At 46.2% G+C, this 12,807-nt stretch overlaps 2 long non-coding RNA genes across 2 annotated transcripts; one reads left to right on the plus strand and one right to left on the minus strand.

The window, feature by feature from the left end:
- Positions 1-1,580: 1,580 nt before the first annotated feature.
- On the minus strand, positions 1,581-3,269 carry LOC122231704. The gene is made up of 3 exons (XR_006208930.1): positions 3,185-3,269; positions 2,506-2,566; positions 1,581-1,669 (listed from the first exon to the last, which is right to left on the minus strand). It is a non-coding gene; the product is annotated as an uncharacterized LOC122231704 (long non-coding RNA).
- A 95-nt stretch (positions 3,270-3,364) lies between these two features.
- LOC122231705 lies at positions 3,365-6,592 on the plus strand. The gene is made up of 3 exons (XR_006208932.1): positions 3,365-3,460; positions 4,309-4,508; positions 6,471-6,592. It is a non-coding gene; the product is annotated as an uncharacterized LOC122231705 (long non-coding RNA).
- The last annotated feature ends 6,215 nt before the right edge of the window (positions 6,593-12,807 follow it).

The following is a 12,807-nucleotide window of genomic DNA, read 5'->3' on the forward strand; positions in this document are numbered from 1 at the left end:
TTGACAAAGCAAAGTCACTTGCTCACATCTCTTGGTATCAAATGTCACCAGCCCAGAGAACAGGAAGGAATGGAACAGCTTACAAGTTTTAGCTTTAAGACTTGCACACGTGTGGTATTGGTCTGATAAGAAAGTTCTCCTCTCGGATCCTTCCTGTGAAAACATCAGAATAGCCACTGTTTTTATAGACGGGGAATGATGGCTCTTCCTTTCCTCCTTCCTGCTGCTCCGTGCCCTCCTGCTAATTCAAGGAGCCAAATAGGCAGTTATGAAACAGTGTAGCGCAAACAACCAGCCCTCCAAAAAGTTTATCTTTAAAATAACAGGAGATTTGGGGGCGCCTGGGTGGCTCAGTGGGTTAAGCATCCGACTTCGGCTCAGGTCAGGATCTCATGGTGCATGGGTTCAAGCCCCACGTTGGGCTCTGTGGTGACAGCTCGGAGCCTGGAACCTGCTTCGGATTCTGTGTCTCACCTTCTCTGCCCCTCCCCTGCTTGTACTCTGTCCCTCTCTTTCTCAAAAATAAACATTAAATATTTTTTTTTAAATAACAGGAGATTTTTATTTTTGAGAGAAAGTGGGTGAGCTGGGGAGAAGCAGAGAGAGAGAGAGAGAGAGAGAGAGAGAGAGAGAGAGAATCTCCAGCAGGCTCCACACTCCACGTGGAGCCTGACTTGGGGCTCGATCCCACGACCCTGGGATCACGACCTGAGCCAAAATCAAGAGTCAGATGCTCAGCCACTAAGCCACCCAGGCACCCCATAGGGAATTTTGAAATAGATGGAGAATATACAAAGAAGCTAGCATTCTGGGAGACGGCCTCCAGGAATTTAGGCTCTCAAAGGAAAGGAACCAAATGGGAGATTGGGGATAAAGGGTGTTTGCTGGAGACTGTGAAATTGGGGTGGGAGCAGAGCAAGGGTAGGGCAAAGCCAGGTAAACTGAAAAGTGGGCACTGCTACTGCCTGCAAAACATTTTCACAAAGTTTGCTTATTTAAGCCTAAAGCAGACTCTGTGGGAGAGGTCTTGGATTGCTAGGGAAAGCACCGAGGTCAGACCCAGGGTTGAAGTTCCACTAACTGTGTGACCTGGGCAAGTGGCTGGCCCTCTCTGAGCCTCGTTGCCTTTGACTGTGAAATGGAGATGAGAGCTGTGCTGCCCCTTTGATAATCATCTTATCTCTTAAACTAAGGAAGGACTCTCATTTTATGCAAGGACTTTTCACTTCAGAAAGGGAACTGACACAGAACCCATGAACTTGACCTTCCATTTGTAACACCTGTAGTTTCTCAAGCCTGTAGTTATTGTGTGGACACAGGAGATGACCCCCACACCCGGAGAGCAATCTCATCTGCATTTAATCCCCAAGTTTCAGTTTGCTCATCTGCAGAGTAAGGAGGTCAATAATAATTGCCAGCTTTCTGCGTTGTATCAAGATTAACAGGGCAGTTTGGCTGCTTTTGTTGGTAGAATCAAGTAACAAAATCCTCAACTCCAATTTGGAAGTGGCTTTAAATTTCTTTAAAATTTATGATCACATATAAGAGGAGGTCCAGAGGTGCAGTGGTTGCCAGGTGGGCTGGGTCAATGGTTCAATGGTGTCATCAGGAGTGCTGGAACTTCTGTCTGTCCGCTCTGCCCTCTGTACTGATGGCCCCATCCTTCATTCTTTGGATGAAAACAAGATGGCACCAGGATCACATCCAAACATAGAAACATCCAGAAGAATACTAGTACCTCTCTCGCAGCTCAGTTTTTAGGAGAGAGAAAACCATGCCTGGCACAGGCATGCCCTTACACCTACCTGGCCAGTCCGACACAGGGCCTGAGTGTCAAGGCCCGTGGAGCTAGACTGGACTTGGAGGGAGTCAGCCTTCTTGAGGCCCATGGCTCTAGGAGGGGAATTAACTAATCCAAAATAGGCTTCTCATAAAAAAAAAAAAAGAAGGGTATTTCTGTTGGGTTCTCGCGGAAGCAGAACTTGAAGTGCTAAGAAAACACCAGCCGGAGAACGGAGAACGGGGAGAGGGAGGAAGACAGCCAACGCAGGGTGCCTTGTCAGGCCAACTGCCACTGTGGTACCTGGAGATTAATCCACTGAGAACACACCTCAGAGGTGCCCTAACCCAGGACCAAGGAAGCTGTATGGTGGCTCCCCACCAGCACCCCCTTCCTCACGGGTTCAGGGCTACTTCTAGCGCCCGGCCCTCTGGCTTGCCCTGACTCCGGCCTAGCCAAGTACCAGTTGGTAGGAAAAAAAACCCTCAGGCAGAGGATTGCAGGTGTTTGCAGGTGGAGGTGAGCACCGTAGGGTCATGAGAGGGGTACCAACAGCAGCTAAAACAAAAGATGGAGCCCGGGCCAGCAGCCAGCAGTGAGCTCTTTTCAGCCAAGGAAAAGAGTTGGTCTTTTTAGCCTGACCAAGAGTAGGCAGCCCATCTCGACACAAGCCACCAGATGTCCACCAATACATTCATCACTTGGATAAAGGCCCAAAGGCTTACCTCATCAATGTAGACTAACAAGTCCTTCCAGATCTTTCTCTCTTAAGAGTGCCCTGAGATTCTAAGGCAGAGAAAATAATAACATTACTACTTCTACCAGCAGCTCAAAGGTCCAGGAACTGAGTTCTACACGTGTTATCTTCTTTAATGGTCGCTGTGACCCTGGTTGAGGTAATGTTTTAGCCCCATTTTATAGATGACTTAGCTAAAGTCACAAAGTGATGGCTGAGATGAATTCAAACCCATGCCCAGAGCTGCTATTCGGATTCAGGGAACCAGTGGGCTCATAAAAAGTGCTGAGTCGAATGTACCGTTCCACCGAAATGTTATTTTCAGCAATAGAGAGTGTCTCTGGCGGGCAAGAAAGAGGACCCACGGGAGGCCAGAACATCATGTTAGGCTCGTTCCGGGTTGTATGCTGTATGTAGTATTGCCAGAGCCTAGAACGGTGCCTGGAACACAGTAGGCTCAATAAATATTGGTTGAATAAAGAAGTGTCTCCAAAAAAAAAGAAAGAAAGAAAAGAAAGAAAGAAAGAAGGAAAGAAAGAAAGAAAAATGTCTCCATAAGTGTTATTGGGTTATTTCCCCAATTTACGGATAAGGAAACTAAAACGGATAAAACTTCAAGTACAAGAAAATTCAGAAGAAGCTGGGATTTAAACCAAGGTCTCTCTGACCCCAAGTTCTTTTCCACCACACTGTGGGATCTGTGGTTGGGCGCTGGCTGCTGAGACCAGGACCACAGGGCCTGGCTGACTTTCCTGCATGGCTGAGAGCTTAGCCCCTAGCTTTGGCCACTATGCTGTCACTGCCTGCTGCTGGTCATAAAGGGCTGTGGCTGAGAGGGCTTGGGCCCATGCTGACCCATGGAAACACAACATGAGCCACACATCAAGCCACATATGTGATTTAAACTTTTCTAGTAGCCATGTTAAGCAAGTAAAGCAAAGCAGGTAAAGTTAATTTTATGAGTGTATTTTACTTAAGCTAATGTATATCTAAATATGAGTTCAGTGTATAATCAATATAAAACATCACTTTTGAAATTTCTTTCTTCTTTCTTTCTTTCTTTCTTTCTTCTTTCTTTCTTTCTTTCTCTTCTTTCTTTCTCTTTCTTTCTTTCTTTTCTTTCTTTCTCTTCTTTCTTTTTCTTTCTTTCTTTCTATCTTTCTTCTTTCTTTCTTTCTCTTCTTTCTTTCTCTGCTTTCTTTCTCTTTCTTTCTTTCTTTGGTACTAGAGATTTGAAATCCAGCATGTATTTTATACTTATAGCCTATCTCAATTTGGAGTAGCCATATTTCACATATGGCTGTGGCTACCATATTGGACTGGCTACCAAATTGGCTGATTCACAGAAATGTGCTATGCACTCACATGCAGGATCCACACACACTAGGAAATCAAAGCAATATCAAGTACATGTTTCACATTAGTAAGAGCCAATGTTTACTCAAGCAAGGGTACAGGAATCCGTAAAAAGCTAATGATGAGGTGTAAATGGTACCAATTTGGGTATATATGCTTTGACTCACCAATTTGAAACCTAGGATTTGATCCTAATGAAATAGCTGGGAAAGTATGCAAAGATTTATGTATAAGGTTATTCATCCAAGGGTTTGAATTAGCTTCCTCTTGCTGCTGTAACAAATTACCATAAACCTAGTGGCTTAAAACAACACAAATTTATTATCTTACAGTTCTGGAAGTCAGAAATGAAAATAGGTCTCAGTGAGCTAAAGTCAAGGTCAGTAGGAAATGTCCTTCTGGAGGCTCTAAGAATCTGTTACTTTGCTTTTTCCAGCTCCTAGGACTTCCCTTCTAGCTGACGATGTCATCACTCCAACCACTGCATCCATAGCCACAAACCCTCCAACGGTCTTGTCTCAATCTTTCCCCTGTAAAGACCCTTGTTGCCTACCCTGGGCCCACCAGATAATCCAGAGTCATCTGACCGTGTCAAGATCTTGACCTTCATCACATCTGCAAAGTCCCCTTTGCCGTGTAAGCTCACACATTCACAAGCTCTGGAGATTTGGGTGTGGGTGTCTTTAGAAGGACATTATTTGTCTGCCACAGGATTATTTTCAAAGGAAAAGAAACAAATAATCTTTGGCACCTACGTCTTGGTGAAGAGTTCTTAGACACGACACCAAACCTTGATCTATAAGAGACAAATAAAGAAAGAAATTGGACCTCATCAAAATTAAAAACTTTTGATCCATGAAATAGAGTGAAAAGACAAGCTATAGACTAGGAAAAAAGTATTTGCAAACCACATATCTGGCAAAGGACTCATATCTAGACTATGTATATATTCTAGTACATCTAATGGTATAGATATTAGATATTATGTATTTTACATAATATATTATATTAATATTATATAGTATTCATATTATATGTTTGTATATATATATATATATATATAGAGAGAGAGAGAGAGAGAGTCAAAATTCAACAGTAAGGTCACAAGCAATCCTATAAGAAAATGGACAAGAGTTTGGAAGAGACATTTCACCCAAGAGGAGGTATGAATGGCCAATAAGTACACGAAAAGATGTTACAAGTCACGAGCCATCAGGGAAATGAAAATTAAGACCATAAGATACACCACACATCTATTAGAACAGGTAAAATGTAAAATAGTGGTGATATCAAAAGCTGGTGAGGTTTTAGAGAAACTAGACCCCTTATATGCTGCTGGTAGAAAGGTTAGCGGTACAGCCATTCTGGGAAAGACTTTCACTGTTTCTTAAGAAACGAAATGTGTACTTACCAAATAACCCAGTAACCACACTTTGGGTATTGATACCAAGGAAATGAAAAGATGTCTACGTGAAAACCTTTACGACAGCAGTCACAGCAGTTTTATTTGTAATAGCTAAAAAACAGAAACAACGAAGATGACCTAAAATGGATGAATGGTTAATAGGTTTGGTTCACGCACACCATGGAGTCTCACTACTCAGCTATGAGATGGAAGGAACAATTTATACATGTAATAACTTGAATGTATCTCAAGAGTATTATGCTGAATGGAAAAAGTAAATATATATGTATGTGTATACATATATTCTCAAAGTATGTGTATATATATATACATATATATGTGTGTGTGTGTGTGTGTATATATATATATATATATAACATTCTCAAAATGGCAAAAATATAGAGATGAAGAACCAATTAGTGGTGGCCAGGAGTTAGGGAAGGGGGTGAAAGGGGAGAGTGTGCCTATAACAGGACAGCATGAAGGAGACCCTCATGGTGGTGGAAAGTTCTGTACCTTGGTTGCGGTGGTGGTTACACAGATCTACACATGTGATAAAATGGCATAGAACTATACTCAGGGGGTGCCAATGTCAATATCCTGATTTTGATATTATACTACTCTTATGTAAGATGTAACCATCAGGGAAAACTGGATCAAGGGCACATAGAAACTGTTTGCACTATCGTGGCAGCTTCCGGTGAATCTAGAATTCTCTCAAAGTAAAATGTTTTTTAAAAAGAAACAGAAATAACCCAGGTGTCCAACCATCAGGGATTGGTTAAATGAACTGTGTTTTATACCCATACAATAAAATGATGCAGAGCCATTTAGGATGAACGAGGAAAACCAGTCTGTGCACGGAGAGAGTCAAGTCTGAAAAAGACACACCAAAATGTTAGCAGTGATTTTCTTCTGGGTAACTTTTGCCCTTTAAACTTCAGTACTACCCAATTTTTCCCAATCCACAAGTGTTACTTTGATAATCAGGGAGAAAATGCTATTTCCATTTTGGAAAAAAAAAAAAAAAAAAAGAAGTTTTAAGAAGGCAGCCAAAGGGCGGCAGACTGTGTTGCCATCCCATCGTTCTGACCCAAATGCACCTCCGTGAGCATGTGCAAAGGGAGGCCTGTGGAGAAATTCCTCCTCCCAGGAAGAGAGGACCATGAAATATATGCTTTGCTTTCTGGCAGGAACCAAATGAAAAGAGATGGAGTGATTCAGACCAAAGACCACAGCGAGTGGGGAATAAAACAGCACCTGGTATAGTCACTAGGATTACAACCCCAGCAAAACATCTGTGTGGACGAGGGGGTTTGCGTTCAAAAAAAAAAAAAAAAAAAAGAGAAACTGGTTGTTGAATCTGAGTGAGGAATTAAGCTCTGGAGACTTCTCTCTCTCTTTCTCTCAGACATATTCTTTAATATTTTTGCTTTGTCATCATTTCTGTTAAGAAATGTTAAGAAATACCTGCCTTTGCATTTGCAAACACAAGCCCTAAATGCCTTTCTACTGGGCTTGTCTCTGGGGGATCCAGGGAGGCCATAGCCCTGTGCAAATCCCTCCAAAGCTGCAGCTGGGGAATGACGGGCAGAACTACCTGTGAGGGTTGGGGTGGAAATTAGGACCTGCAAAAATAATCCAGACAACAATCATCATAGTAATATCCCTTTTATTATGAAGCATTTGCTGTGCTGCAGGCACTATAGTCGCTGCTCTGTGTAACTCCCAAAGTCAGTGTTGTTCCCATTTTGCAGATAAGGAAACCGAGGTCCAAGGAGGTGAACAGCCCAAGGTCATGCGGCTAATCCATGATGGTGCTGGAGTGAGCCTCAGTCCTGTCTGGCTCCAAAGCTGTGTTATTTCCACACGAGCATTGCCCCTCCTTATCCGTGGTTCCCCGAGTGGATAAACAGGGAGGGGGACGGCATGCTCATATCCCCCATGGCTGCCCCCCCCCCTACACACACACAGGGCGGGAGGCAGTGCTCAGGGCAGATACCTTGTCAGTGTCATCCAAGTGGCCACTGCCTGGAGCCGGTCCCTGGATGCCGAGGCCCTCTAGCCAGGAGGGAATCTCCTGTGCACAAGCTCCCCCTTATGGAAATGAGGGACATGCCGCTGGAACTCCAACTTGAGGCTCCACCCAGGCAGGAGATGCTGGGAAGGGCCCTTACCGCCCCGCCCCGAGCCTGGACCCAGCTCCCAACTCCTGCCCAGCCCCGTGCTCTGTGCTTGGCAAGTGTTTCTGCCTGACCCCCAAAGCACACATCTTTGGTGTCCCACTTGAGGACATGTTCTTGGATCTACATGTTATGGAATGTTGATAAATAAAGTAACATAAGCTGACAGAGCCCCGAGGAGAAGTAATGATATTTACAATGACCTTCTCGGGGAGCCCTTCTCCTGTTTACACACCAGAAGGAAAACATCCTTTCCTTAAAAAAAAAAATAGCATGGGTAATGTTTAATTTCCAAGGGGGGCTGAAAATTGCTTTCTGACTGCAGAGCTTTGGATGAATTTTGTCCCCTCTGTGAGCCTCAGTGTCCTCATCTGCAAAATGGGTGTGATGATGCTGACCTCGTAGCGTGGTTGGAAGGAGACCGTGGGCACAAAGGGCTTAGGCAAGTGCTTCTCCATTCCTTCAGGTCCTTCTGGAAATGAAGAGAGGTACATTACTTTCCCATGCTTATTCATTTATTAATTCAACAAATGTTTGCTGAACACCCACTATGCACCAGGCAAGCACCAGACAGGGGCCCTCTATGTCTTTAACAACTAGTGGAGAACCTGGCCCCTAGGAGGCATACAGAAATGTTTGATGGAGGCAGTGGGTGAAGGGAAGGGGGAGAGAAGAAGGTGCAATAGAGAGGTCACACTGGACCTGCAGCCCACTGGGGAAGCTGGACTGGGAATCGAGACACTTGGTTCTAACTTGGCCCCTATTCCTCTATAACTTTGTTCTTTGTTTCTCCTTCCTTCTTTCTGAGTCTTCATTTGTCCAATGGGGAACATGGGGGAACAGAAGGGAATACTTGGTGGAGGTGGTATTATTTGACCAGCCAAGTTCCTTCGGGTCAAATGGTGACCCTGCTCCAAACTATCACCTCCCCCATCCCCCATGCCCTCCCAGGGCCTCCCCACCCAGCATGGTGCCTCACGTGGTCCTCCAACCTGTCTGCCGGGAGCCCAGCAAACCATCCCTGCCCTTCTGGACTTAGGCCAATTTGGCCAAGTGGAGATCCAGCTCTGGAATCCAAACTTCAGTTTCCTCACCTGTAAAAAGGACCTTTATTATGGATCCCTATGGCTTGATTGTGAGGATTGAACTATGGGGACTCCAGAGTGAATAGGTGTGACAGAGCCACGCACAGGTGGACAGCCTCCAGGACACCATTCTCCCAGGCATCCTTGTGGACGTGGATCATAAGAGAGGACCCGAGAGGGGTAAGGAAATGAGGACTCTCAGCTCTGGGTTTGCCAAGAAAATACCCTTGGGCTTCTCGAAGGAGGAGATTCCAGAGCTGAACAGTGAGACAAACATGAGTTTGCAAGGTGAGTGGTGAGGGCTGAGTGGGGAGAGGGATATTCCCCACGGAGAGAATGGCGTGTGCAGAAGTTCATGGACCAAAACCAGAAGTTTATGGAGCCTGGCTGTGCCCCTCCTTGGGGCAGAACCACAAGTTCATCATATGGTAGGGTAGCCGTCGTGGGGCTTTGGGAAGAGGCGGCTGCAATGGTAAGCAAGGCACCCTGCTCACAGGGGCTTCGAATGGAGAGATGAGGGCTTGGGACTGTGTATTTCAGGCCAAGGGAAACCACATTCATGTCAGACCAGAGAGGGCAATTATAGCAAGAGAGGCAAGCGTGGCAATAATCCAGGGGAGAGAGTGAGGGCTGGCTGAGGTCAAGGCCGTGGGGATGTGGAGAAGGGAAAGTATTTGAGAGATGTTCCCGAGATGGCACCAACAGGGCTGCGTGATGGATTGGCTGTGGGGTGTGAGGCAGAGGGAAGATCTCACCATCTTGCTGGAGGGCCCAGACAGACACCCAGGGAACAAGAGTGAAATAGACAAGAGAGAGGATAATTAAGTGCTAAATTGTGCAGCTTAATTTATTGTTTGGACAGTTGCCTTGTACACTATAAACCCCATTGCTCTAATGAGCTCATGACATCAGCCAGCAGGGAAAGCATGCCTAACCCATCGCCCATCACAACTGAAGCCATCTGTGGGCACTGCCCAGATGCCTATCTGGACAGCTGGACTCTGGGCTTCTGGGCTTGGCTTGCAATTAAAGGTACCAACAAGCCCCAGCCAGGGCACCCCTCACAGGGCACCACTTCCTTAGATGTCTCAGGATCTGAAGGGCCCAGGACTCAGAGGACTTTTTAGTCCAAAAGAGAAAAGAAGCAGAGATTTTGAATCTGGCCATGATGCAGGTGCAAGGGTCCTGCCCTGCAGACCAGGGGAGCTGGATTCACATCCAGCCCCCTTCCTGCGTATGTGACTTTGGGCAGGCCCCCGACCTTCTCAGGATTCAAGGAAATACCCAAAAACTCTGAACTTCAGTTCTCATGAAAAGATGCTCCTGATTTAAAAATATGTTTAGGGCGCCTGGGTGGCTCAGCTGGTTAAGTGTCCGACTTCAGCTCAGGTCATGATCTCGTGGTTCGTGGGTTCAAGCCCTGTGCCAGGCTCTGTGCTGACAGCTCAGGGCCTGGAGCCTGCTTTGGATTCTGTGTCCCCCTCTCTCCTGCCCTTCCCTCACTCATGTTTTCTCTCTCTCTCTCTCTCTCTCTCTCTCTCTCTCACACACACACACACACACACAAAAATAAAAATTAAAAAAACTTAAATAGATGTTTAAACAGAGAATGGATCCTGACTCCTTGCTGTGGAGGGGAAGACCAATTTGTCCTTGATTGTATCACTGTGCTTATTGAAGGAGGAATTCATCTTGGGGGAACCCAGAGAGCCTTTCTGGAGAAAGTGGCATCCAAAGTGGGGCTCTCATGGAATGTCATGCCCCTCACCAGAGAAACTATGTATGGCCCCTGCACCTTTCTGCTTAATAAGAGGCACTCTAAACAGCTTTGTTGGAGGAGCTTAGGAGAACATCTTGTTCAAGGGGTTGGGGGTGGGGGTGAAATAAAGCTGCATTCACAGGGCACTTTATATAAGACTGAGAAGCGTTGATTTTCCATATCAAGGAAAAGTCGAACCCGATAAGCCTTATGAAGGAGCCAACGCTCCCACCAGCCTACCTCCCCAGGCCACCATTCTTCATAGCACTGATTTCAGCTGTAACGGAGAGATCGTGTGTTTGATTTTCTGCTTAAAATATGCCCATTGCCCTATACCAGAGGATGCCTGGCATAGGATAGACACTCAATAATACATTTTTGTTGAATGAATGAATGAATGGATGAATGAATGAAACTCAGGTAGTCATAGACATTCACGTGGAAAAAAGGTGTTATTTTCATCTATCATATCACCAAAGATTAGAGACTGATTGTCCATACCCAGTGTGGGGCCCAGTGATAGGAAACAGCTCTCTGGGCACTTTGGGTTGTAGTATAGAGTTACAGATCTTCCCAGGGGACAGCTTAGCCATCAAAAGTGTCAAAAGTACCCAGACTCTTCCACATGGCAATGCCATGTCTTAGAATGGAGCCTCAGGAGTGGCCTCACCCGTGGAGAAAGATGCCTCAAGCAAAATATTAGAAACCATTGAAATGCTCAGCAGGAGAGGATGGGCCGAAGAAACTCTAGCCATCCTTGGAATGTAACATAAGCGTGTAAGGCTGTCATGGGATGTACATATGGAAAGATGGCATTCTAGGTGGGGGCCACAGTAAGTCGGGGAGAGCCGGCCTCCACTCCCCGGAGTGTACTCACCTGAGTCTGGGAGATAGTGCCCATCTTTGGGCACTTTTATTTTTTCCTTTTTTTGCCCATCTGTGTTTTTGACTCTAAAACACAAGAATGGATTATCGTCATAAAACTTGAATAAGGCCATCTCCACATTGGTTGTGTTTTTTTTGTTTTTTGTTTTCTTTAAAGAAGAAAGTAGCCATGCCAGAGTTTCTTGGATTTCCCCTCTCCAAGGTGTTCGGAGCTGGAGCAGGGAGGCCCCTCTTCCCCACCAGGACGGGGGCAGCTGGGGCAGCTGTGGGTGAACAGAGGCCCAGGACTGCGTCTCTTCACCAGGCCAGATGTGGTGTCTGTCTCAGGACAGGTTGTCGGGAGCACCTCCTCCTGCCGGCCTCTGCTCAGTCACTTACCAGCTTCCTTGGCTCTGCCTTTCCTCTTGTGTGTGATCGAAGGCCACCATATCTAGATTGTGGGGTATTGAAAAGATCACATGAGCAAAGGATGTAGGTGATGCGTCATCCACAACCCAGTGGCTCTCCCTGTTTTCCTATTCCTCTCGTTCTGGCCCCTAACTGGAAAGAACCTAAGGTCCCACTACAGTCTCCTCTGCTCTCCACCTGCTCCTATTTACAAGCAAGGATGCCTCGCTTGCTGCCAGAGGGGCGGGCCCTCATCTCTCCTGCACCCAGGAAGCTTCTCACGGAGGGTTCTGTCCCCGGTGGGGCTAGGTGGAGGATCCATCTCTAGAGGCTAGAAGGTCAGGACAGAACCACATGGAAGGGGCACCACGGACTGAAAGAACAACTTCGATGGACATTGCTTCCCTTGGCCTAGATCTGCCCCTTCTCCAGATTCCAGAGAGTGGAGGAAATGGGGACTACCTGTGTGTGCACGTGTGTGTGTGTGTGCATGTGTTGTGTTTGTACATCAGGGGAATAGGTGATGAGGGCAAGGTGGAGGGAAGCAGCAGGGGTACGGAGTGCTTGTCATGTGTATAAGGCTGAGTACTTTCACAGGAGTTATCTCATTTAATGGCTGGGCATCCTGGCAAGGTACACTTAAGTTATAGTTCTTGTTGACCAGGTGGGGAAATGAAGCTCAGAGAAGCTTGATCAGAACATTTACCTGGGGCGGGCTTGAGAGGGCTTGGGCCTTGGAGTCAGGCTGAAGAGAAAGGTGGCTCCCCCCGCTCCCACACAGGATGATCTTGGGCAAGTCATTTCTTTCTCTGAGTCTCCGTTTCTTGATCCGTCAAATGGGCATACTAACTCTACGAAAGTGTCCATGTGGAGGTTAGAGACAATGTAGTCAGATCACCTGGCCCCGTGCCTGGTGTAATGTAAAAAACACGATCGCTGGCTCCAATTTTTTTCTTTTAATAACAAAAATCGCTGTGTCTGACTCCAGATCCCACTGGGAGGTAGAGGCGGGGGGTGAGCATAATACCAGGAGAATAAGGTCATCTTCCTTTGAGATGGAAACCTTTGGGACGGTGGGCACCGATACTAAACGTCAAAGGAAACCATCCTCTTCCTGTTCTCTAATCAAATGAAAATGATCTAACGGGTGTTTGCTGACCAGGTTCCCCACCTGCTTCCATGCCTGCCAGGAAAATAGACGTGTGTTTTTAGTGAACTGTCTCAAGAATGC

Source organism: Panthera tigris, chromosome A1 (assembly GCF_018350195.1).
Source record: "Panthera tigris isolate Pti1 chromosome A1, P.tigris_Pti1_mat1.1, whole genome shotgun sequence".
NCBI classification, from domain to species: domain Eukaryota; kingdom Metazoa; phylum Chordata; class Mammalia; order Carnivora; family Felidae; genus Panthera; species Panthera tigris.